Raw genomic sequence first — 27,707 nt, 5'->3', positions numbered from 1 at the left:
GAAGTTCAGAACGTTGGACGTGATGGGGAAATGGCAGCAAGTTAATAGGGACCCAACTTTCCCTAAACAGTGCCCAAGTTTAGAAACTGGAATTATTTGAATAATTGAGGTGGCATTTGATAAGATATCTGATTGCTGATATCTTCTGAAAAATGAAGTCCTTGTAATTCTCCACCAAGGAGGATTAATCTGTGCTACAGGACATACTGGGGAAAAGAGGAGAGTGCTGTTTCAGACAGCTTTGCTCTTGAATTTCAGCCTGGTTATTTGTGGCCTTTCAGGCTTCTGAAAGGTCTAGTGTAAAAATGGCCTGCTGGATCAGGCCAGAGGTCCATCTAGTCCAACCATATGCCTCTGGGAAGCCCACAAGCAGGACCTGAGTACAGAAGCACTCTCCCCACTTGCCATTTCCTGCAACTGGTATTCAGAGGGTTATGGCATCCAATAGCGGAGACAGAACATAGGTCATTGTGACTAGTAGCCATTGATAACCATATCCTCCATGAATTTGTCTAATCCCCTTTTAAAGCCATCCATGTTGGTGGCCATCACTACTTCTTTTGTGTCCTGGACTACTAAATCAGACTCAGAATCACTTATGTGCTTTTCTCTGTTATGTTTAATGCAAAATTTAACACGAGTGGTTCATAGCTTACAGATAACACACTTCTTTGCGACACTACAAGAAAATACTAGGCATGGCTACTCAAGCGAAGACATTGGCTCAGAAATCTGACACGCCCCCTGGCACCCCTTAATTAGGGGCAGGCTCACTACTTGCATAGGAACTGTCTCTCACATTGGGACTGGGCAAGCAAGTGGGTGTTCTGTTGCACAGGCGGGGGAGCAACCCCAGTCTGTTCATGCCTGCACAACCGATGGTATGTCATTGGTGATGGGGGAAGAGACATATCTTCCCCAGTCCCCTCCTCTGGGCTTGCTGGAGGCAGAGCCGGGGCAGCTTGGAGACATGGTGGGAGGAGGCTTATCCTCTGGCTCCATCTCTTCAACAGCCACCAGCAGCTCAGGTGTGGGGCTGTCATTGGCCGGACTACTGAAGTCTTTTCTGGCTTCAGCTCACTCTCTGCAGCCCAGTAGGGCCCTCCCCAGGACTCCTGTCCACCTCCTCTTGTCCACTTTGCCAGGAGTTCTCTATGGGGCCCATGACATTTTAGAACTGAATTCCATAGTTAACTCAGGTCTGTATTTACTGCTTATGAATAGGTAATACAATATTGTTAGGTCCCCATTTCTTTCAGTGGTAGGAAGTTTCAGGTGTAGTAGATCTGATGGATCTCTGGTTCAGCTGGGGCTATATGTCCCCGTAAGTCACAAATCTTGGCTCAGCCAGAGATACTCCAATGTAAGTCCCTCATTCCAGCTCAGCCAAGGCTTAGTCAGCTCAGCCAAAGCCAGCTCAGCCGAGGTTCACAGAAGTTCCACCAAAGAGGCATTCCGGGGGTAGGGGTGGGACAGGACCAGGTAGTGGGGGGCTTATTCTGGGTCTTATCTCTGTTCAGCTCAGTCATGTGACCTGGCATCCAGGCGGAACATGCCTGGCAATAGAGTGATGTAAGTCAAACTCCATTTTAAAGGCTTGTTCCCTTGTGCCAGGCTTGGGCCAGCTCAGCCAGCAATACCCTAGTTCCTAAACGTCATTTGTTGATCCTGAATGTCGTTTGAATGATCTGGTGTACTTTATAGGTGGCTCAACTTAAGCCAGTGTAAGTTACGCTGGCTTTCCATAGTTCATATTGCCCCCTTAGTCTCCTTTAAATAAAACACTGGAGAATTAAAGTGTCTTTGTAATATATTTGCTTTATTTATTTATTTATTTATTTATTTATCTATTGTATTTGTATACCGCCCCATAGCAAAAGCTCTCTGGGCGGTTTACAGCAAATTTGCAGGTCAAAAGTCAGGGATGGGGACCTGCAGCCCTCCAGATGTTCTTGGACTTCAGCTTGCATCATCCCTGGTCATTGGCCATGCTGGCTGGGGCTGAAGGAGTCCAACAACATATGCAGGGCCACAGGTTCCCCATTCCTGGCATACGTGAAAGCAAACAGGTACTTCTGCAGGGCAGTAGATCTACTACTTCATATCACACCTGTAGAGCAGAGGTGGCTAATCTCTCTGTTTCTGTGAGCTGGTGAAGACATAGGGGCCCTCCAGACGTCCTTTACATTGTGCACTCATGATGATTAGTCATCATGATGGTATCAGAGTGGTTATATGTGATCCCGCTTTGAATTCTGTTTGCACTGCAAAAGCTTTAGGGCACTCACACAGCTTCATGTCCAATCAGTGTATGATCCATAACTTCCAAAAAAAAACCTGTAACTTTTCATAACAGAAATATTCCAGTGTGTTTTTTGTTTTTCTTTGTCCTGTTTTTGTCCTGTGCCCCACCAGACAGCAGTAATGCGATGACATTGGGCAGAACAACTAATAAAGCCCAATGTTGTATGAATGATCCAGTATAAATCCACCACTAATGCACTATGAGAGATAGCATAAAGTGCAGCATAAAGTACTTCCACGAAGAGACACTTGCTCTTGTGAGGGGTTAGAGCACTATGAGAGACAGTGTAATGGTTAGGGTGTTGGTCTGTGACCTGTAAGACCAAGATTTGAATCCCCATTCAACCATGACGCTCAAAGGGTAACCATGGCCAGTCACTGTCTCTTAGCCTAACCTACCTCACAGGGTTGTTGTGAGGATCAAATGGGGAGGGGAGAGCCATCCACACCACCTTGAGTTCCTTGGAGGACAGGGGAGATATAAATATAAGGAATAAATAAATCAATATTATTTTGTCAATGACATGTTGCAAAGTACACCCTCCCTCACAAAAAATCACCAATCCCGAGGGGCACATACTCCTTCACTGCAATTCAGAGATCATGAGTGGGTCATGGGACTGTGCATCAACACAATGGCTCCCTTCTTAGAAGTTTATTTTCCCCCCTGCATTAATTGCAGTTTATTGTTATGTGTCAGTACCGACCTCAACTATAAGGAAAGGCTAACCATATTTGTTACTTGACCATGATTTGAGACCCCCATGCTGTTACATTCATGTCCTGCTTTCAGGCTTCCCTTAGGCATACGGTGGGCCACTGTGAGAAGATGGGCCTTTGGGCAGATCCAGCAGAGCTCCTCTTGTGTTCATGCAGTGGGGGTGGGTGGGGCGGGTGGGGCTGCGTTGCTGTCCTGGCTACACAACACCATGGGCAGAGGGGGGAGGCACGGGGAGCTCGGAGCAGTGCAGTGGAGCCATGTCATGTGCTGCACCGCACTGAGCTCTCTCCCTCCTCACCCCTCCTCCTCTGCCTTGTGGTCAGTGGCAGTGCCCTGCGGTGTCAGGAAGCTGGGAGGGCAATGGAGCCCCATCTGTGCCACCCCAAAGGCCGCTACTGTGTTCATGCCCTGCTTGAAGCATCTGGCTGGCCATTATTATTATTGTTGTTGTTGTTGTTGTTGTTATTCACCCCACCTTTTCCCCAGAACTGTTTAACGGTTATCCAGTTAAAAGCATATAAGTAAAACAGAGGTTATAATTAAAATGTAAGTAAGCTAACAATAAAATTAAACCATTTAAAACAGATTAAAACACACACAAACAAAATACAAATCAGTAAAAACAGCACCCTACTTAATAGCCCTTGCAGCCAATTGCTGCTGTTGTTGTTTATTGCCTGCCCTTCACCCAGAAGTCCCAGGGCAGGTTACAACAATTTTAAAACACATAATTAAAAAATAACCTAAATAGCATTACAGAAAATAGGGTGGGTCCTAAAAATATACATCTCAACACCTGAGAGGGTCTGTAGGGTAGGAGGCTGTCTTTCAGATATTTGGGACCTAAGTCATTTAGGGCTTTAAACACTAATGTGAGCACCTTAAAGTGGGCCTGGAAACAAACTGGCAACCAATGCACCTGTTTTAAAACAGGGGTTCCCTTTGGTCTGATCTGGCAGGGCTTTCCTTGTGAGACCCTTAAGAGCAAAAGGTTGTTGGTGCTGATGGGATTGTGTGCAGGTTTTTTCTTTCTCAGTTTTTCAAGTTGCATGTTTGAGGATATCTTTGTGTTTGAAAGGCCTAAAAAATAAAATAAATCAGGACAGCATTTGAACTCCACCCAACCAAGGAGGGGAGCTTTCCCCTGGAACTTAAATGACAGTCAGATCAGTTGGGTGATATCTTAAGGTTTGCAAATTGCTTGTTTGCTTTTTCCAGCTGGAGTTGTTAATTCAGAACAATTAGCATGCAGTTTAAAACTGAAACGAAGCATATGGAAGTGGTCCCAAGGAAAAGAGTCTTTCTCTTTTTTTACAGCATCTCTTTAGTGTCAGGGAGGGAGTGTGAGAAACAGTCTGTTTACAGTGGGAGGGAGGAGAGCAGGTCCTGAGCTGCTTAGGAGCAGGTGCGCCATCATTCACATTCTTGAGGGAAATAAGAAATGTCTAGTGTAAAATGCTTCAGCAGTACGTCTTCATTTTAAGTACTTAGTTGATTTCAGTTGCGCAAACGAAGATGTAACGCAGGGATTGGTTTCTCTTCCTTACAAACTCAGCAAGCACTGAGGCTCCCCGTCTCCAGTAGCTATAGCTTTCCTCCTTCCAGTCGAGCAAGTGAGGTTGATGCCAAGCCCATGCCAGAAAAATGCCCAGTTGATGCTGCTGGCCCAGATTGTGTTATTACCATCCGGTCCAGAACTTTGAGGGCTATACATTTCCAACCAGAGCTCTTGCGTGTTAGGAAGGAGCATAGGCAGTTGCTTTATACTGAGCCAGACCATTGGTACATCCAGCTCAGTATGGTTTACACACTGATGGGCATTGGCTGTCCAGGATTTTGGGTAGGACTTTTCCACAGCCCTACCTGGAGACACCAGAGATTGAGCCTGGGACACTCTGCATGCAAAGCAGATGCTGTACCACTGAGCTACAGCCCATCCCCAACCAGTAAGAACTTATACTGAATAGGACCACTGGTCCATCTAGCTCTATAGTCTGTACTGACTGGCAGTGATGCTTCAGCATTTCAGGCAAGAGACTCTCCCAGATATATCGGAAGATGCCTGTTAGGGATGGGATCCGCTGACCGATGCCAATCTGAAAGCATTCCGTCGACGTAACAGGCTGGTATCAGTTCAAGTTCATTCTTTGCCTGCTAGTTATTGCTTTTGCCAATCCATTTTTTCCCTCGCAAAAAAATATTGATGTTCAAGTATAAATATTTTAAAAGGGAATATAAAAAATGAAAGGAAATATCAATAACATTATTGTTCTTAAATTCAATATATTACCATATTTCTTTTTTAAATATCCATTTTTGAAAATAGCTGCAGAAGATCACTACATAAAAATCCAATCTGCTCCAACAGAGAATAAGCGAATTAATGGAAAATTTGGTACCAAATCTGAACTGGGCAGAATTCTAGAACATCCCTAATTCCTGGGACCTTCTCTATGCAAAGCAGATAATCTGCCACTGAGCTACAGACCTTTCCCATTTTGTTTTTATATTGTGTTGTGAAACCCTTTGCCCGGAGGGTGTTTTTTAATTGCAAACTGCTGCACAAATGTGGAGAACTGAATTTAAGACTAGAAAAATGAGCAACTGAAAGAACCAAAATTGACTGATCTTTCCATCCCTAATACACACACACACACACACACACACATATACCAGGATCCTCCCATTAGGGAGGATAACACTCACTCCCATACACACACATGCTAGCTTTCTGTGTATAGGGAGTTTTTCACATGGCTGCTGTGTTCAAACCAGGGCTGTGGAGTCAGTACGCCAAACCTTCGACTCTGACTCCTCTATTTGTCTACTGTCCGACTCCAACTCCACCCAAAATTGCTTCTTGTCAATCAAAATTTATTTGTAAGTCGGAGTCGGTACATTTCTACTGACTCCGACTCCACCCAAAATTGCTCCTGACTCCTCCCAAAATTGCTCCCGACTCCAACTCCACAACTATGATTCCACAGCCCTGGTTCAAACATGCAATTCCTCCCTCTCACCTGTAGCCTGAAGTGGGGCAACCCTACCAAGACTGCCCTCCATGCTTTTCCTGCATGTTTGAATTAGTTCTGAGTCGCCCTTCAAAAATATCTAAGTTGGTTTTAAAGCAGAAATCAAGAGCTAAGGCTTGCAAGTCACAACACACCCCTTCCATGTAGCATTTTCTGTCGCCAACTTTCACACTTGTGCTGTGCTCAGCAATGAGAAGCTTGACATGAAAACGTGCAGCAGGATTGTCTAATGTCACTGTGAATATTCTAAAAGTAATTTTGCCCATCTAGAGGGAGCTGCCAGGTCACCTCTGCTGCTTTTTCCCTCCACCCCTGGGTGTGTGGCACTACTTGTCAGGCCTAACTATGGTAAACTGATGTTAGGCATCCAGATTTTACTAGCAGTGTCAGGGGTTAAGCAGCGCTCTGTCTAAAACAATAATGAAATGATGTAACCCCCACGTGCAGGTGCAAGTAAGGAGACCCTGCTTGCCTATAATGGAATAGTTATGACACTTAATGGAAGCTGGGGGCAGATAAAGAACAAAGCCATAAATTCAATCTCCTTTTTTTTAAAAAAAAGAAAAGAATTATTCCAGAGTTGAGAGATGTAAACCCATTTAAAACATTTCTGCATTGGAGGAGCAAAGATCCAATATCATTATTTTTGCGTGAGGATATAAAATACTAAACAGCATCTTTGTTAGACCTTTTAATGAAAGTCTGTATAAAATATGGCTCCTCTGAAAGAATTGTTCTTGCGACGTGGAATGAGAAGCACTTGAAAATGATCATCCAGACTTCTCTGAAGGGAGACCTCGAAGTTCAACAGAAGATGCTGGCTATTTCAGAGATATTTTAAGTGTTCCTGTCATTTTGTTATAGTCCCCTTTTGTACTTTGCAAAGTCGGGTTGCTACGGCAATGGAGCGAACGATACAGCAGCTCTGACGTAAAAGCAGACATTTGCTTTCTCATCCACCTACAAACTTGGGAGTTGGAAGGGCCGTAGCTCAATGGTGGCATAACTGCCTTGCATGCAGAAGGTCTCTGGTTCAGTCCTCAACACCTCCAGGAAGGGCTGGGAGAGAACCCTGCCTGAAACCCTGGAGAGCCACTGCCAATCGATGTACCCAATACTGAGCTCAACAGCCCAGTGGTCTGGCTCAGTGTAAGGCAATTTCCTACCCTCCTGTGAACTGGCCTGGTGAGCCATATGCTTTGGCACTTGCAAAAAGCGCCACCGGGCATGACATGTATATTTACCACACTCACAGAACAAAGCATGGGAAGATCCCCTCCCCCATGCTTTTGGGATGTCTCCAGCAAAGTGCCCCCAAGGCTCTCGAGAAGTTTATGCTCAAGCTAATGAACCCATGGTTGATGCTCTTGACAGTAAATGGTGGTGTTGCCCACAAAAAAGTTCATAAAAATGTTATGTCCACCATAAAAACTGTAATATGGCATTCTGCATGATCCAGGCATTAACATTTCCCAGGCAGTTATTGTGAGATAATGGTCCTAGCTATAATTCAGCTCTAACGTTCCTTCAAGCAAATGTTATGGAGGAATAAATGACTTCCCCATTACATTGAAGGGGAAAGCTTGAGAAAGTTCCTTGGCTGTAAAATTCACATGGCAGTGCAAAAGGGCTGGGAAGAAAGAGGTGAAGAGAATGTCCATAATGCTCATAGGCTCCAACTGGTCTCTGTGTACCACAGGTGGTCACTATTTTCCAGTCCTGCAACTGGTAAATCAGTGTCGCAATTTTGCCCCTGTTTTTGTCTTTTGGTGATGCCTTGTTAAATAAGTGTTAGTTGCTAGAGTTGTTGCTCTGTCAGTGGTCACCATGTTCTCTAGAAGATACATTTGTAAGGGGGGAGGAATGCATTACTAGTACACAGGCACGTGAATGCATGTGCATGGCTACTGAGATACTGTGCAATGCACACTCTGCCATTTCATACTGTGCAGTGCGCTTTGAACTCTTGATAACTTGTTTTGGGACAGCTATTGCCCCTGTCTTCAATCCCTCCTCACACCCGCTGCCTTGCCCTCACACACAAACTACCTTGGCTGCCTCTGCCCCTCTGATGTCCACATGATTGGCAAAGGTCTGAAGGGGAAGCCAGCTGTACTTATGAAGGCTCCTCTTGGCAATCAGGAGAACCCAACTACAAAGGGCTCCCAGCCACATGAAGGAGTAATGGTTCTCCCATCAGACCTTTGTCGAATGCACAGAGGTCAGAGAGGTAGAGCTGAGTGCACATACTGTCATTGGGGGCAGGGATGGTGGGCCATATGACATCAAGAGGAGTGGGCCCAGGAGGCGAAGTCCTACTTCCATGCATTAGTTAACCTTCCATGCAGAGAACTAGCACCTGCACAGAGCTTCTTTCTTTCTACCATATATTTACACAAACAAACAAAACCCCAACATCCTCTTGGCTTTTAAATAAGTGCAGGACAAGCTATTACTGAGATAAGTGAATAAACCATCCAAAGAGATAGAATGGAGTCATCAGTGGTGGGAAAGCTGGCAGAACAGAGCTTGAGCAGTGATCTTGAGTGTTAGAATAGGGGCAATGCTTACAAGCTCTTTCATCTGTGAAATTATTATTAATTTCAATAATAATAATAATAATAATAATAATAATAAGTTAATAACATATTACGGGTGGCACACCAAACATATACAATTAAAAGAACAACAACAATACATAAAATAACATGACAACTAATAGCAACCATCATCGTAAAAGGCACCTAAATGTGGGGGGAATCTCAGTGCTTCCTTTTCAAGCTGACGTTTCTTTCAATGGGGTCTTAGGCATAACCACTGCAAATGCTTTCCTTCTTTCTGTGTTACATGAGTTTTAAGTCAAAAGGCAGTTCATGATCAATGTTTTCTAATGTATTTATTTAGTTAGAATATTTCTTCACGTTATATTTGAAAGAGTCTCAAAGCTATGTACAAAACAAATCAAGTACAATAACACATAATTTTGAAACATTGTGCAAAGTAAAGGTTCAGTACCATACAAAACAATAACAAGGCCATATAGAAAAATACAAATCAATACCAAAAAAGAAAAAATCAATATACAATATAACATATAAAATCAGATATGATATAAAAGAATCTCAAGAGCAATATGCAAACTAGGGATCAAATAGAATACAAAGATGAGAAAACAATATACTAAACAGAACTCAAAAACAATAAATAAATAAATACATTTTTAAAATCTCACTGGTTGCTTCTGTTACTTGAGCCAAAAAGGGGGAGACCCTCAAGGTGCCAAACCAGCAAACAGCAGAAAGATGAAAATATGAGATATTTTTATTGTGACCCATTGCTGGAGATGGCTGGCGTGGTTTTGGCTGCTTCCCTCTGTGCGTTTTTGCTGCTTCTGTTACTTGGACTACTCCCAGTCAGTTCAAGTGGAACAAGAAGGAACAGGTGGATTCCACTATTTTTTTTGAAATGGTGAATATATGCATATAGAAATTTCCAGATGTTCCTCCAAACTGCTATTGTAGTGCAGCATAAATTACTTCCATGAAGAGACACCCTTGTGAGGGATTAGAGTGTGGACAGGGAACCTGTGGTCTTCCAGGAGCTGTTGGACTTCAATTCCCAGCAGCCCAGCCAGCATGGCCAGTAGTCAGGGATGATGGGAGTTGTAGTCCAAGAACTTCTGGAGGACCACAGGTCTCCCCCCCTGGTTTGGAGAAACTATCAGTCCATCTACTAATGTCATCACTACCACATCAATCACAATAGACCGTATGGCAGCAATTTGTACAGAGATGTGAATGTGCAAATTGTGAGAAACCAGTGCTTGAATCACCAGTAAAGCATTGCCTAATCTAAAAGTGCCAATCTAAAAATGCCCTAAATGTTCACATTAGTCAAGATGAAGGGGATTTGGAGAAACGTAATGTATCAAAACTACCATGTTCAACTGCATGGGGAATTCCCAAGACTGGAAGAGTTGGGGAAGGCAGTGGAGATATTTGGTGTGGAGCCAATTGTTACGAGTGTGCTGTCCATTTAGAGTGTATTTACTTTGCATGGAACACATCTGGGTCAGAAGGAGGGTGTCCGTACAAAATAGGAAACTGACTTACATCAAGTTAGACCATTGATACATCTAGCTCAGTATTGGCTACACTGATTGGCAGTGGCTCTCCAGGGTTTCAGCCCTGCCTGAAGATGAAGGGTTTGAATATGGGACTTTCTGCATGCAAAGCAAATGCTCTGCCACTGAGCTATGGCCCTTGCTCTAAACAAAAGAACAGACAGCCCTAGGGAGGTTGGCAGTCTTCCAAATGTCATTGATGGGAGAACTAGATACAATGTGTGAATGGGAGCCCTGAACAGAACTCTTATGTACTTGACAACAAAGCAAAAATAGACTCTATGTAAATGTAGTATCAGTGACCAAGTATTTGTGGGCCTGAGATCAAGTGCGAGTTAGTTAGGCTTTCCTTCCTAGAATGGCCATTTATGCATCACCAAAACAGAGGACACAGATTTACATAAAATGTGCATATGCTAGTTTACATATATAGTTTCAAATTTAGAAATGAATTACTATACTTTCAATAGAAATACAATACATCTTCTAGGAGTGGGTGACAATTTTAATGAAACTGGAATTGGCATCGGACTTGCTGATAATTTGCAGGACGGCTATCTTTGTGGACTGATCCTGAAACCTGCGAACTTCTGCTACTTTTCCTGATGCCGGATTTTTACCGCATTGAATATAAGTTAAACCAATAGGTCTGCTTTGCTTGCTAATTGAAATTGACTAGAAGAAGAAGGGGGGAATGTGTTTGAAAATGATCACCCTGTCTTTGCTTGCTAATTCCCTCCATCCCGGTGCACGCTGTGTGTTTGTATGTGTGAGTGAGAAAGAGAGAGAGAGAGTTGCATTTGGCAGGGAGGGGCAAGTGGTTGGCAGCATGCCAGCCAGCCAGGGCCAGCAATAGAGGAAGGGGAGGGAGAAGAAGGGTGGGTGAGCGGTGGGAGGACGAATGGACCAATGGGCAGACAGGATAGTGGGGGATGGGAGGGCACTGAAAACTACTTTCCTCTTTTCCTTTCCAAAAGGCAAACAGCCAGTCTTTCCTTGCTAACATGAAAACTAACCAGCCTGAGTCACAGAGAAGTAGGAGGCGAAGCCACTTTCCTTTCAAAATATCAATATTTCTTTTCCTTTATTAATATTTCCTTTCAAAATATTTATATTTCCTTTCAAAATATCAAGATTAATATTAATATTTTTGGGAGAAAAAAATTGGACTGGAAAAGCAATAGATAGCAGACAAAGAACAACTTGAATTGCTACCACCTTTTGGGTTGGCGGAATGCATTTGAAGTGGCACTGCCCAATGGATCCCATCCCTAGCATCTCACCACATGAGGAGGAGTGTGACCAGAGGATCTGTGGGCTTTATACTCAGTCTACTGTCCACGTAGACTGATGAAACTGAGATTATCATACTTTGGACACATCATGAGAAGACATGATTCACTAGAAAAGACAATAATGCTGGGAAAAACAGCAGGGAGTAGAAAAAGGGGAAGGCCAAACAAGAGATGGATTGATTCCATAAAGGAAGCCACAAACCTGAACTTACAAGATCTGAGCAGGGTGGTTCATGACAGATGCTCTTGGAGGTCATTGATTCATAGGGTCGCCATAAGTCATAATCGACTTGAAGGCACATAACAACAACAACAACTGTCCACGTGTTGGACAACATAATGGTCTTTCCTCTTCCTTCTTCTGATTCTTTATCTTTAAACTAGACTTGCACTAGACAGCTAGGATTCCTCCAATAGAGGACTGTCCTTGGTAAAGTAAGTCACCGTATCTTTGACATGGCTACATGCTACAGGATGAGCTGTGCTGACTGGCAAAAACTCAGAGCAGTTATTTGTAAGGGGAGGGGAAGGAACGTTTGGTTTGGAACCCTATTATCTCAAGAAATCTGCTCCAAGAAAGAAGCTAGAATGTCTTAGGTACCGGCTGCTAATTTCCTGCTTTATTTTTGCTTTCCTAAACTTGAGTGTCAGCTTCTTTTTCTGTCTCTCTAGTTCATTTCAAAGTGTAGCTTCTTGCTGGGTCACAGACAGGAACAAACACTCCTCCTGGCAACAATCAAATTCAGGTCATAAAACGAAGCTCTTAGTTTGTCAGCATATCACAAAACCAGCCCTGTCTGCTCAGTCTTAATAGCATTGACAGCAGCCAAGCCTACAGTGTCTAGACCCTTCTCCCTTTGCACCCGCTGCCTCAATCCTCTACAGACAGTAGTGCTTATTGACCTCATATCCTGTTCACTAACAAAATATGCTTGCAGCATATCAAGCATCTGAACTTCTGAGCTCTGTGGATTTTTGATGAACTAAAACAAAATGCATGAACAGTAATCTGGAAATTTTGTAGTTATGGTAGCTGTGGGACTAACTTTGAAGAGGACAGTTCTCCATTTAGAGGACTATCAGAGAGCAGTCTTCTATCTGAAGGGCTGCCTCGTTCAAGTCTGGTTTAAAGATAAAGAACCTTAAGATGGGAAATAAGGAACTTTGAACTTGCCCATCAAGATTTTGCTCATGGATAGCAGACTGAGCAGGGACACATGTCATCTGTTCACTGTCTTCCCCATTATTGTGTGATGTATTGTATTTCTGTTTAAATTATAGTCATGCTTACTAAATTGGCACCTATCTGTATAAATTTAGCATATGTACATGCTAACTCTGTACCCATTAACTCTTACTTTGGCAATGAGTAAGTGGCCACCTTACTTGTAGTTCAAGTGCAACAATCAATGGCACCATTCCTTCTCTACCGTGTATTTATTTAATTTCTTTCATTCATATCCTGCTTCTCTTCTTTCATGGAACCCAAGGTGGTATACATGTGGTTCCCAGGAGCTCTTCCATCTAGGCATTGATCAGACCTCGACTTGTTTAGCTTCAGCAAAGTGGTGGCCTCATGTGCCTTCATTCCCTGAGATGGTTTTTTTTAAAAAAAATAGTGGAATCCACCTGTTCCTTCTTGTTCCACTTGAACTGACTGGGAGTAGTCCAAGTAACAGAAGCAGCAAAAAAGCACAGAGGGAAGCAGCCAAAACCACGCCAGCCATCTCCAGCAATGGGTCACAATAAAAATTGTAAAGCCATTAGCCTATCTTGCGGCAGCAAGTACCATACACACTGTATGAAGATGTACTTTCTTCTGCCTGTCCTGAATGTACTGCTAATCAGTTTCATTGCATGAGCGTTTTATGTCACTTCCTGCTTCTGTCCCAAGCCAAGGCCTGGGAATTCAAGCATACAGGGGGGGCTCAAGTTCTCTAGCATCTCCGAGAGAGGGAGAAAAGCATCTCTATGTGAAACTGAAAACAAGTAAACCAACTGTGAAAATAAAAAGTGGAATTGTGTGCTTTTTATCACAGACCTTCCTTGTTTGTTTTTGAAATTAATTTTTTTAACCCTTTCCCTACCTACCACCGTACTGTGGGTTTTATACTCATGACATGGCTGAGGAAAGGAACAAGGGCTAGGCCACACATAGCAGGAACACCTGGTTACAGCTGTGGCCTATCCACACCATCTTTTTTTCTATGACAACAAGATGTGTAAAGGAAAGATAGCTCAGTGGCAGGGCACATGCTTTGCATGCAAAATGTTCCAAGTTCAGTCCCCAGTACCTCCAGTTAAAAGGATTTGGGAACGGGTGATGAAAAAGACACTCCTCTGCCTAAGATCCTGTCGAGCTGCAGCTGGTTAAAAGTGTCCAATAGATCCAGGATAGAGAACCTTTGGATGTTGTTAAACTAAAACTCCCATTGCCCCAGCCAGCATGGTCAACAGCCAGGGATAACGGAAGTTGTCATTCAGCAACATCTGGAGGGCCAAAGGTTCCCCACACCTGCTATACAGAGAACAACACGGTTCTCACCCATCCCTATTTTCAATATGTGCTCAACAGCCTACCAAGGAAGCTGCCTTATATCAGGTCAGACTATTTGTAAATATAAGTAAATTCTGCATCTCCATCTCTGTTTAATATTTCTGCCCGCAGATCTAGGACATTAGTGAGCTTTGCTGGCAGAATCATTTTTCTTTTGCTTGTGATTCTTCTTCAGTTGGCTCAGGTAGGATTTCACCCCCACCCCTGAGCATTGGGAAGCTTTCATTTACTTATATTTACAAATAGTGTGACCTGATATAAGGCGGCTTCCTTTGTAGGTTGTTGAGCACATACGGAAAGTAGAGATGGGGGACAAATTCGATTCAGTTCAGATTTAAAGATAAACCTGCCTAATTCACGCTGGAGAAGACAATACGGGAACTAAAACACAACCATCCTTCAAAATTCTCTGAATTGTGCAACACAGTTCTCCAGGTAAGTAAAGTGTACAAAAATGCATATAATGGGGTAAAGTATGCGTAACATCACACATATTAGTGAAAAGAGTGTACAAAAAATGCTTTATGTTAGGAGAGAGTTTTGTGGAAAAGTGTAAATTAGGCAAAATTGCATACAAATGTGTACATTTGGAGGAATCCAAATGCTGATGATCTTTCATGAGGACTTTTTTTTAAAAAAAATCACAAACTGATGTGGAAATGTTGAGAACTGAGCTTAAGAATGGAAAAATGACAAACCAAGATAAACTGAAATTGACAGATTCACCCATCACTAACTGAGATGCAGCAAAAAGAAAAGAATAGAAACAGAGGAAGGGAGACAGTAATTCACAGAGAGCCAGGAAAGAAACTCCTGGTGAAAAAGAACATGATCTTTCTGTAAAAGCCTGTTTTCCCTCCTATATCCCATAATTCCAGTATTATTTCTCTCTCTTCTTTGAAATGTACCCAGTGCTGCATTGAGATCCCTACATCCACACACATCCACACACCCAATGCCTTTCATCTGCAGATCTTCCTACAATGTACTGTCTTACAAAAATTCTAATTGAGGAGGCTGGTTTCTTTTGATACCACAGACATATGTCTTTGTCAAAGGGCTGTTGGAGGGTTAATTTTCCAATAAGGAAGCTGAGGAGATGCGGAGGTTTTATGCAGAAGGCCTGCTACCGTGAACTTAATCCACATGTTTCATTATGTTTTTAATTGCCAGATCTTATTGGAGGGGGGGGCAAAAAAGCCAGGTAGGAGCAATATACTTGGGGACCTTCTACATGCTCTCTGAAAAGTTTAAACCACAGTGTGAAACATAATATTGGATCTGTAAGGTATTGTTTTACTACTATAACTGGAGCTGGCTTGGAACAAAATAAGCAAAAGTAGTGAGGGTGGGAGGAAATGTATTTGCTGTATTATTTTTTGAAGAGCTTCTTTTCACATCCTCCTTTCCTCCCCCTCTAGGAGGATGGATTGAGGCAGTGTAAGAAAATCTGAATAACTAATCAGAGTCCTCATTAACCCCCTGCTGAGATGCTCAAACATTCACTTTGCTGTTTATGAAGCAGGGGGGGAAATCCGCATTAAAATTGATGTGTTATTAATCCCACTGTTCTAGACCTTGTGGGTGCTGAATTTCCTTTCTTTTGCCCGAGGCCAAACAGTATGGGGCCAGCTTCTACAGGGCACGGTGACTTTCTATTATTTATTGGCCCAGTGCAGTGAGCCAGATTTCACATTGAGCAACCAACGTTAAATCTAATCATGGTTGTTTCATACCATCTTTACACTTACTCCACTCACACCCATGCATTCAGACACACTCTTAGGAATGCACATTGAATCACGTTCATACTGCACAGAGGTGACCCACACGTTCCTAAACACACACACTCAAGCACCAACAGCCTTAAAGCGCACATATTGTATTTCCCAGAATTCCTAGAAGCGAGCAGGATGCAGACTTCCTTTGGACTGTCCGGGTCCTCTTTGTGCCATCAGCAGTGGTTGATTTGTAAGAAAGAGGAGCATCATATAAAGCCTGACCTTTTTGTTCCATCTAGCCCAGTATTGCCTACTTTCACTGGCAGTAGCTGTCCAGGATGGCCTTCCCATTACCTGGTTTGAATCTGGGACAGTTTACGTGAAAAGCGTCTGCTCCACCAACTGAGCTGAAGCCAGGTTAATTAAAAAAAAAAATACGATGAGAGCTGACCAGACTGCTTTTTCTATTATTACAACACGTTGGGATCAGCACAGAGGTGGGGAACCTCTTTTCAGGTGAGCGTTAGATTCCCCCATGGACAACCTTCTGGAGTCTGCATGCCAGTGGTGGGTATGGCCAGAGGCAAAGATGGTTAGAGCAACGGAAATGACTCTTAAGTTTGTACACTAGGCCAAACTCCCCCCCCCCACTGGCCACTTGAAAATTGCTGATGGTCTTGATGAACCTCTTAATGGTGTTTTTTTTGCCTGTTGTAGCCATTGTAATATGCATATTTTGGACACATAATGAGAAGACATGATTCACTAGAAAAGACAATAACCCTTCAAACAGCCACCACATTTAAATGCACACTGGATGAGCGTGCTGCCTTCAGGGACCTCCTGCAGCTGTACACTGTAAAATGTACAGTCAGAATGGCTCTCTTTTTTTTTTAATGAAGATGAGACTGCAGTTAACAAGAGCACAGTGAGGACAAAGGTCAGGTGGAACTCAACCCTTAGCTGTAGTAATCTAGTGTCTGGGCTGAACATGAGGCAGCTACCAGAGATGAGCCAGGGCATCAGAACCAAGGAAGAAAGCCAGAATCATAATCAAGGAATGCACAGGACGGGAAGGGATGTAGCTCAGTGGTATAGTAGCTGCTTTGAATGCAGAAGGTCCCAGGTTCAATCCTCAGTATTTTCATGTTTTGTTGTTATGTGCCTTCAAGTCGATTACGACTTATGGCAACCCTATGAATCAGTGACCTCCAAGAGCATCTGTCATGAACCACCCTGTTCAGATCTTGTAAGTTCAGGTCTGTGGCTTCCTTTATGGAGTCAACCCATCTCTTGTTTGGCCTTCCCCTTTTTCTACTCCCTTCTGTTTTCCCCAGCATTATTATTTCCACGTAGGGCTGGGAAAGACTCTTGCCTGAAACCCTGGAGAGCCACTGCCAGTTAAGGCAGACAGAATTGAGCTAGATGGATCAATGGTCTGACTCAGTACAAGGCAGCTTCCCGTGTTCCTATGTAACAGAACTAGGAAGTCCTTGTTGCTCAGGCAAATTCCTACCCCGAGCAAGAAGTTTTATGTTTCTGTTCAAAGCAACGGCCTAGGAGTTCCAGCACAGCAAGCAAGGGGTTCAAGGCAAATATTCTGGGTCCAGCAGAGTGAGGCAAGACAAAATAATGTGAAATCCAGCAAAGGAAGAGTTCAGGATTCAAATAACATCCTGGAGAGCTCTATGTGACACTCAGGCTAAGGACTTGTAAGAGCTCAAAGGTTCCTTCAGCAGCAGGCAATCCCAGACTGAGTCTTAAAGAGAACTACAGCTCCATGTGGGTGGCTAACTCTGCCTTTGGTGAGAAGAGGAATTTCAGTGAAAGGGGCCCAGCCTGCTTTAACATCCATTGATTTCAATGAAGGAAGACCACTGAGGCTTCCAGGTTAGGGTTACCAGGCTCAGGGCCTGAGACTGATTCTGTATCTTTAGGAGAAGAGAAAGTCAGCCAAGTGCAGGTGTTCTTGCAACACTGTAATGGGAAAAACCACCAAGGTGGAATTCTCCCTTCCCCTGCACAACTTTTAAAGATACAGAAGACCTCTTGGCAACCAATAATGCTGTAGCCAGTAGGTGGTGGTAATGGGGCCTCTCCTGTGACATTCCAATGAAATTAAACTCAAAGAAGGAGGAGAAGAACAGAGCCTCTTGAAACTTCCCACCGTATTTGTGGGCAAAAAAGTTGCAGGGACCATTTCACTGAATTTCTCCAGGGGGAGGAGAAATTCTCCAGCAGTTTTTCAAGAGCGGGGCTCGCTATCAGCTGTGACAGTAGTGCAACTTTCTTTTTTGTTTGTTTGTTTTGCTTACTGCTGCTACAAGTGCAGACGCAGCAACAACTTTGCTGACAGCCTAGCCACCATTCTGCATCCTCCACAACACCCTGGGTTGGGAATGGCAGGGGGAAATGGTGGAGAAAAATGTGCAAAGTGGCATTCTGGGTCAGCCACATAGTGGTGGGTGGGATCAGATGCAAAAGTGGGCAGAGCAACAACTGCAAATTGTACATTGCACAGTAGGCTTGTTTTACACACACCCTCTCCATCCTTCCATCCAGGAGGAATGATCACCGTTGAAAGACACATTCCAGCCAGGCAATAACAGTCAGGAATGGTATGAAGCAGGGCCAGTGAGGAGGAAGAGGAGCAGTCTGGAAAGATCCCCACAGGCCTGATAGAGGGCAGCATGTGGCCTCCAAACATGTGGCTTCCCACCCCTGCGCTAAGATGCAGCTCTGATAGCTTGACACGTTGTGCAGCTGCCTAGTGTGACGAAGGCTCCTGCTCCCAGCCTCAGCACCTCCTGATCACCTTGTGTGGTCTTTTTATTTGTTCAGATCTTCCTCGTGTGATGTCACCGTATCAAAGACAAACACGATTTTGCCACGCTCTGTTCACACAAGTTACAATTCCTTGTGTTTTATTCCTTGTGACTTACTATCTGACTTTTCTTAGGAATGAGGCGCCTTCACAGTACATGTGCAGTGTTGCATGTGTGTCTCTCACGAGGGAGCAATATGCAAACCGAGGCAGTTTGATAGAGTTTGAGCTAAAACTAATTTATTAGTGGATTCAGCCTCTCCCTCCACCCCCAGTTTGCAGACTCACTTACCTCCCATGGTGTTCCAGTACAGCCAGCCCTGTCTCTTAATTAGGCATCTGGGGAGACGCAAGCTTGATATCTGCACCATTGACCATTCTGTAGCCTGCAGGCCAGTTGGCTGTAGGGAGAGCAGGTTAATCACACTGAATTAAATTTGGGAGCTGGAGTGTCTCCTATATGATCTTTTTTTGAGAGACAGATAGCTCTTTAGGAACTAGCAAAAAGAAACAGGGATTCAACTCCCACTTACTCCAACGATCCATCCCACAGTCACCTGTGGGCTAAATCTGTCCAGGTTACCATGTTTTACTATCCCCTCCAATATGGATGCAACATTGTTATGAGCCTTCCTAATTTGCACTTTCTGAAACAATACACTAGCTGAAATGCAGCTATCCTTCAAAATTCGCACTTCTCTGAATGTTGCAGTGCCATTCCCCAGCCAAGTAATGTATACGAAAATGCATGTACTAGAGTGAACTGTGCGTAAGAATTCACATATCAGGGAAAATAACATACAAAAATGCCGTCTATTAAGGAAAAATTGCAAATACATTGGGCAAAACTGCATACATAAATATGTAATTTTGCAGAAATTTGCACTAAAATGCTGCTGAAGAGTAAAATTGCAGACTGATGTGGAAATGCAGAGTGCTGAATTTGAGACTGGAAAAATGAGAAACTGAGAGAAACCAAAACTAACAGATTTGCCCATCCCTAGATAGAACCAGGGAAACTGAGTTTGGTGGAGAGAAGGGAGATGGCTTGAGATGGGGGGGGAGTTATGCGTGGGTGGGTAGACAATTTAGTAGCTGCAAGCGTCTCCTAATGGTTGCTAAATCCACTACTGCAGACAACTGGGAAATGGATCCTTTGGTTAAGAAAAAACAATGATCACTAATCAGTTAAAGGTAGGCAGAAATCAGGTTAAGCCTCTAGATTTTTTTTTTGTTTATCTGAGAGTCTTTCCGTAATTTTAGTGAACATCCCAAGTAAACTATTATGCTCTCTGCAATTCTTTTTTGTCCTGCCTGGCTTGCTCACAGCTAGGAGAATGGTGTGTGTCTGTGTGTAGGGGAGAAGGGTTGTGCATTTATAATTTTTTTTTCTTTAAAGTCTAAAAACACTAAAAGAGGAGAGGGGGGAAGAGGAATGTGAGCAAGGACAGAAAGAGAGAATTGTTGCTGCAATATTTAGGAACATAGGAAGCTGCCTATACCAGCTGACACCTCTCAATGCACCTGGCCCAGTGTTGTCTACTCAGGCGGCAGCTCTCCTGGGTCTTGAGCAAAGGTTTTTCCCACCACATTTGCCACACAATCTTTTTAACTGGAGATGCTGGGCATAGTACCTAGGACCTTGCTGCATGCAAAATGTGTTCTCTACCACTGAGCTATAGTCTCTCGCATACATTTTATACCTTGTTAGGTCAGGGGAAAACGAATAAAGTGTTCACATCATATTTTCTGACCCTGTTGTAACTCTAGGCTAACATTTTTAAGGCTGTATTTAAGATGTCCCCAGGAAGATTCCCTGTACATTCTCTTATTTCTCTTGAGGGCTGTGCTTAGGTTTGAAGGTGTATTGACTCCCTCTCAAATCTCAGTGATTCTTAAAGGGAGACAGCCCTTTCTTTTGACATGATCAGCGCCTATATTAACAGAGAAATATATTGTTATGTAGCTCAGGTTATTTTCCAGGGAAGATGGTGATCCAGTTGCTTTATTTGTCAACTATTTTATTTGATTTGTCACCTGCTAGACCTATCTCTTTATAACTTTTCTCACAGGTTCCCTCCTTGCGATAACTCCACACACACACACACACGCACATCCCTACCTTCAGGCTTCCATAACCCACCTGTCCACACACACACACCTCCCCCTAGAGACTGCCTTTAGAGAGACATAAGACATACACTGACTTTATGCTGATATTTTGGGAACAAGATATAGGCCTGGTACAGATCATATGAAAACATGCCAGGAGAGTCTTGAGCTTACATAAATTTCCTTCCGATGAACTCAAGGATAGGAAATCTAAAATGTGTGGTTTGGAACAATCAACCGTTTCCTGTTACATTCAAATATAGGTGTGGTTTGTTCAAACCACAGAGTTATAACAAACCAGGATCAAACCATGATTTCCACATTCACACGTAACAGGAAACCACAGTTTGTTTCAGCTCACAAACTGAAGTTTTAAACTTCTTCCCTGTATGCATGAAGGGGGAGGGAAGGGCCCATGAGCCTGAGGTTCACCACAGCATGCCCTCATAACATGGAACCATGGTTTCTTTCCCATCATATCACAACCAGGCCAATTTTGTGACAATAAAAAATATACATATATCTTGAATTTCAATGTTTTAGGCTGTAATCCTGTATACTCACTTACCTGGGAGTAAGTGAGTTCAAGGTCCCTCATTTCTTATTGCACTGTATAGGATTGCACTGTTCTGGGATCTAGGAACATAGGAAGCTGCCTTTGTGTTTACCATTGGTCCATCTAGCGCAGCATCATCTACACAGACCAGCAGTAGCTCTCCAGGATTCCAGGCAGGGGACATTCCCAACCCTACCTGGAGATGCTGTGATTGAACCTCTGCATGCAAAACACATGCTCTTCCAGGGAGCCGTGGCCTTCCCTTTTAGAGATAAGTGTGTATTTTGCAGATAAAACATTTCAAAAATTATTGGGCAGGGGTTTCCCACTACTTCAGGTGCCTCTCTCATTTTTTGTTATTTACTACCATACAAGAAGAGCCTCTTGTTCAAGCACACAATCCTCTTTCCATCTGTCAAACACTGGAGGATATGGCCTTGCTATTTTGTCTGCAGCAGCATCAGGCAAGAAGGAGCCGGCAGAGCAGCACTGTAAATTCAGGCAGCTTGACATTGGCCATAGTTTCCTCCTTCTTGCCTTTCCATTTTGCCTTCTCTCTTCTTCTCCTGTCGTATAAATTGTTGCACTTACACTTCAAGGTATGGCTTATTGGCAGAGAAAATGAGATTAGTTGGGATATTTCAACCTGAGAGCTTTCTTTGGGCGGTCATAGGGAAAATGAAAACAAGGTGAGGCATTAATTATGGGGAGAGAAATCTGCTTATCTCCCCAGGCTCAAGAATGTCAGGGGCTGCAGTGTCACCTGAGATGTTCTCTCCTGTACTAGAATGTGTTTTATTAATCCCCAGTTGCTTGAACTGCAGATAGCTGCAGCGGTGTACCTTCAGGATGCCCTTGCAACACTGTATGGGTCTGGTATATTTTTTTTAAGTCATTATAGTTGAAAGTTCATGCTACAAAGGCTGTTTCCATCCATGTGTATCTGAAGAGGAAGGACTGGGAATGCAGTTTTTGAGCAAGGGATGTAAACGCTCCTAAGAAACTTATACAGGACCAAGGAGTAGATCAGGGATAGCCAACATGGTACCCTAGTGTGAACTACAACTAGGGATGTAAAGCTTAATCTATCAGAGTTGCCATTTTCAAAACAACGTGAGAACAGAAACTCAGCCATCCTTTGAAATTCTCCTATTATACCTATTTTTGTTTGCATATTTGCCTAATATTCACATTTTTGCAAAGCAATTTCCCCTAATATAATGCATCCTTCTCTCCTCTCCATCTTCTGAAAACCTATTCTGTGAAAGTTTATCCTTTTTTATAGGGTTCCATGGGTCATGTTGGCAGTGCAATTAGAGACGTGTTCCGGTGTTTGCCTGAATATGTAAATGCTCAAAGTGTGGTTGGGGGTGGGGCATGCATGCAAGCCCAGCCCCCAACATCCTCCTGTGTTTTTCTCCTGCTCAGTCCAGGTCTGCATGTGGTGATTGTGCAGAGGAATTCTCTTTGCATTCAAGCAAATGGGAGTGGAAGCCCCATACAGATCTTCCCCGTGCAACAGGGAAGGTCGGGGACTGACGAGACTAGGAGAACAAGCATAAGAAGGGGGGGTTGCATCCATGTCCCTGTTCCCATCCCCACTTTGAGCATTCACATGTTCAGGCAAATGCCTGACCGCATCTCAGGAAAAGCCGGGCAGTCCGGGCAAACAGGCAGATCTACATCATCAAGTGCCAGGGTGCATTAGTAGTGCTTTGCCAGTCTGCCGGTGAAAGGCTATTGAAAGTCAGAAAAATCACTGCAGACTTACTTTTAAAAAGGTCTAGAGGGCAAGAGGGGTATGGCATGGTGCGCCAGCAACGTAATTTGGATTCTCCGTAATAAACAGAGTGAACCAGTGACGTTGATTCCAGTGAAATGAGCCAGCGTGTAAGCGTTCAAAGAAAACAAATGCAAATGCAAATATTCAGACCCAGCCATGCCTGGCTGCCATAGCTCTTTGGACCACAGCCATCAAATATCACTGGAGTTCAACAAAACTGAAAGAAGAAATGCATGGAGAAATATGAATAAGATCAAAGAGAGAGCATTCTCTCTAGGCAATTCTGCTGTCAGCTACTGCATGCAAACTATTATAGATAATATGGTTTTTCAGGTGATGAAATTATTATTATTATTTATTACATTTTTACCCTGCCTTTCCTTTCATGATAGGAACCCCAGGCGGCTTACATAGAGTTCCCAGGCAGTCTCCCATCCAGGCACCGACCAGACCTGACCCTGCTTAGCTTCAGCAGGGTGCTGGCCTCATGTGCTTTCAGACCATAGCCTGGGACCAAAATGACAATAAAAGTTTCAGGGATTTATGAATGGCTATACAAACATCCACGGAAGGGCTGTAGAACATATGCTTTACATACAGAAAGTCCTTGGTTCAGTCCCTGGCATCTCCAGTTAGGGCTGGGAAAGTCCCCTTTCGGAAACCCTGGAGAGCCACTGACAATCATTGTAGACCAGGAATGGAGAACCTATGACCCTTCCACTGTGGTGGACGATAATTCCCATCATCTCTGACTAATTGAGAGCCAGTGTGGTGTAGTGGTTAAGGTGCTGGACTACAACCTGGGAGACCAGGGTTCGAATCCCCACACAGCCATGAAGCTCACTGGGTGACCTTGGGCCAGTCACTGCCTCTCAGCCTCAGAGGAAGGCAATGGTAAACCACCTCTGAATACCGCTTACCATGAAAACCCTGTCCATAGGGTCGCCATAAGTCGGGATCGACTTGAAGTCAGTCCATTTCCATTTTCTGACTAATTACCAAGCCAATGGGTAGAGCCAGATTTTCCCCTTCCCGAGCTAGATGTTAGAGGACAATCCTCTTTCTGAAACAGTCCTCTGTTTGAAGGGCTGCCTGGTCCAGTTCCGGTTTAAATATAAAGAACCCAAAGAAGGGAGAGCAAGAGGGACCTTGAATTTGCCCACCAACAGCTACCCATCTGGACAGCAGACTGAGCAGGCATTGAGGTTCCCTGGCCACAGTCTTCCCCCATGTCACTATGGTGAGATGTATTTCTATTTCAAATATAGCCATTGTTTCTGAATATGCATCTATACATATACATTTGCATATACAAATTGTATGCGTATCTTTATCCTCTTTTCCCATGATGCATTTTTCCTCTTTTTTGGCTGTGCATAATTGGCCACCCTATCTAAACCACACCAGGCAAGTTTCTGAGATGAAACTGTACCCTTAAGATACGTTCAGTATAGTGCAATGTGGAATACTGCGGAATGACACCTCTATCAGCTCCACACACTATCCAAATTTTAATAATGTATTCACAAACGGGGGGGGGGGACAATGATTTTTTAAGGGACAGGCAAAATAGGGTCTGTCCTCCCCGGTAAACAGGGACGGCTGGTGCATATAGTGTTTTTGCAAGGCTGTTTTATACCCTGGACCTGTTGGGCTAGGTCATTGTTGCTTTTGTTTCAATCTCAGGAGGAAAAAATAGATAAATCATCTTTTTATATATATCTGGTGTTAGGACAGGAAGAACCCCGTGTCTTTTCTGAAGATCTGCATGGAAATTAGTCAGCTAAGTTTGGCTTCTGTTGCTTATCACAGGTGGTTGTTTTCAGAAAGGATTTCTGCTGCCGAGGAAGCATCCCCTTCTCTGCAACTGATGGTTTTATCTGTCTCCTCTCAGGTGCCTCTGCTCTGGCTGGAAGAAGCAGCTTTTGTGTTCCTGGCAGAGAAAGGGCAGAGGGGAGAGTTTCAAAGGACAAGCGGCTCCCGGAGCACACTCCATAGTAAGCACTGCATTTCCGTCATTTTCTCACATACAAAACAGTGGAGCAGATTGATTTCCATAAGTCCATCCAACCAACAAATAGCTGCTTTATATATGGAATTGACGGGGAACAAACATATTGACATTTTAAAGAATGCCATTTCGAAGATATTTTTAATGGGGCCCTGCAATAAAATAATCTACCCACCCCAAACACCTGAATGTGTGAATGCAGCAATATGAATTAGCTCCTGTATGTCCCATCCCCTACACACTCACACACAGACTGGATTTTGTGCGGGGTGGAGTTCCCACATAAGAAACCAATAAGAAAAACAAAATAAAAGAGATCTGTTAGGGTGGAAAACACTCAAATGTAAATCAGTCTCCTCTACTGAAAGAAGTAATTTGAAGATACTTTAAGGGTATTATGGCTCCAGGAAGAAATCTCTTCCTGTGGCTTTTAACAATTTAACTGATTAGTTTTTAAAAAGCATGATACTTTAAGAAAAATACAAAAGCATTCCCCCTTAAAGACCGCTTCACAGAACACACATGATTTCCATCCCCACTCCCTCTCCTGTCTCTAGACCAACCTTTCCCAACCTGGTGCTCTCCAGATGTTTGGACTACAATACCTATCAGCGCTGATGGGAGTCATAGTCCAAAAGATCCAGAGGGCATCAGGTTGGAGAAGGCAGCTCTAGGCTGCCTTCTCCCTGTCTTTTTCAGCATTTCAGCTCTCTATTTTGTCCACCCATCTTTCTGTCTAGTTCCTTGCTTTGAAGACCACAGTTGTTTCATCCTTTCTTTCATCTTGTTTGCCAACAAACCTCCTGACTTCACACACACACATGCGCGCACGCACGCGCGCACACACACACACACAGAGAGAGAGAGAGAGAGAGAGAGACCTTGCATCCTCTTCCAAGTCTTCATCTACCCCTTTGCACACTGTCCAAATCTATGCAAGCTAAATTTGAAATTAGAATGACATCTGCTTTTCCAGTTACCAGCTTGCATGCGTTCATGGATTCCAGAAGTCAGGAGCCAAAATACCTGACATAATCCCCATCCCACTCCATGCATTCAGCCCACCTGGATTCTAATCCTGTGAACAAGGAACACATTGATTTATTACCTCTGGTTTTGTTCACCATTTTGTTTGTTGTTTAGCAAAGCTTTTTATTTAACCACAAATACCAGTCACTGGCATAAAATCAGTGAAAGTACAGTAGGTTATGTTTTGTTTCATTTCATTGAGGCAAGTGATTTTGTATTTTGCCTGTTTGTAATTGTTCATATTGGTTACATTAAATACTGTCATAATACCAGTCCTGTGTTAATTTAGTTTGCATTATTTGGAAGTTCACATCCCAATTTGTTCATCATGACCTCTCTTGTTTTTGGGGGACTTGCTTTCTTTTTGTTTAGACCAGCATTTCCCAACTAGTGGGCCACCAGATGTTGTTGGACCACAACTCCCATCAGCCTCAGCCAGCATTGCCAATGGTCAGGAACGATGGGAATTGTGGTCCAACAACATCTGGTGGCCCGCTAGTTGGGAAACGCTGGTTTAGACAGTAGCTTTGTACAATCAGTCTGAAATGATGTGATATCATTCTCTGAGCATGTATACAACCCTTACATAGAGTTCTTCTGGGGCAATTTACAATAGCAGAGGGGCTGATGACAGCAAAGACTGACAAAAGTCCAACAACATCTGGAGAGTACCATGCTGGCTATCCCTGATGTACATTGGCCGGAGCTCCTTGGCAGAAAAGCAGGATCAAATGTATTAAATGTTTAAGCTTATGATTTGAATATCACCTACAAGCCCATGAAAAGCTGGTTGTTGATCATCAGACTCAAAATTGCCCTTGACAATACAGTAGTGACCCACCAAGAGTAAGATGAGAATCTAGGGAGATCTGACAACTATCTCCTTCATTCCAATTTCCACGTGGCATTCCAACTTATGTCACTGTAACTTGGATAAGAATCACTATCTGACTGATGGGTGTCCATTTGGGAAACTCTGTGTACTGGATCCATAGGAGTCTGACCCAAGGAACGATGCAGAATTTCAGTTATTCCCTCTTTACCTTACATTGTCTTGGTATGTAGACTGTTACATGGATTTCTGCTTATGGGGATACATTCCAATTAGGTACCCTTTTTTTTAAAAAGTGCAATTTTTTAGCAACATTTTTCTTAGTGCGAGCTGCAAACTAGCAAGAGAGTTGGGTGATATCACTGCTAATTCCTCTGTACATTTGGTAAGGCTGTTTGTGTAGCTGTGAAGAGGGGTGCCTGCAGTTTCCTTTTTTTATGGTGATGTGGACAAAAAATTAAGTTTTTTTTAACAAAGACCATGAACTCATCTGTTCATGAAACATCAGATGTTTCCTTCAGATCTGGAATCTGAGTTAGAACTTTGTAAGTTATGAGGAAGTTTGGGGATCTGTGCAATTTTGTCAGAATCTACAGAACCTTTTTGCACCTCATAAATAGCTTTTCTTTTCTAGCTGTATTTAGATTTTTACAAGTGCTGGGGAAATCGCAGGTTCACTTTGTTCTCCTTTCTAGCGAGATGACTACTGATTTTCAAAAGTGTCTTTTGGACCACTACTTTTTTCATTTTCTCTAGTGTGCTGTTAAGGACCAGAGAAAATATTTTATTTTCTTACATTTGTTTAAT

At 43.3% G+C, this 27,707-nt stretch overlaps 1 protein-coding gene across 9 annotated transcripts in view; it reads left to right on the top strand.

Moving 5' to 3' along the window:
- PKNOX2 (PBX/knotted 1 homeobox 2) overlaps positions 1-27,707 on the top strand; it is a 467,254-nt gene that overhangs the window by 252,730 nt on the left and 186,817 nt on the right. For 8 of the 9 annotated variants that reach the window (XM_061592847.1, XM_061592840.1, XM_061592843.1 and 5 more), the window contains one exon: positions 24,923-25,025. The gene's annotated coding sequence lies outside the window, so the exon portion shown is untranslated. Of the gene's footprint in view, positions 1-24,220; positions 24,269-24,922; positions 25,026-27,707 lie in introns of those variants that run through there. The other variant, XM_061592849.1, reaches the window with a different exon arrangement.

This window comes from Rhineura floridana, chromosome 12, assembly GCF_030035675.1.
Source record: "Rhineura floridana isolate rRhiFlo1 chromosome 12, rRhiFlo1.hap2, whole genome shotgun sequence".
Classification (NCBI taxonomy): Eukaryota; Metazoa; Chordata; class Lepidosauria; order Squamata; family Rhineuridae; genus Rhineura; species Rhineura floridana.
Note: the sequence above shows the minus strand (reverse complement) of the source record. Positions and strands in the feature narration are given on the sequence as shown.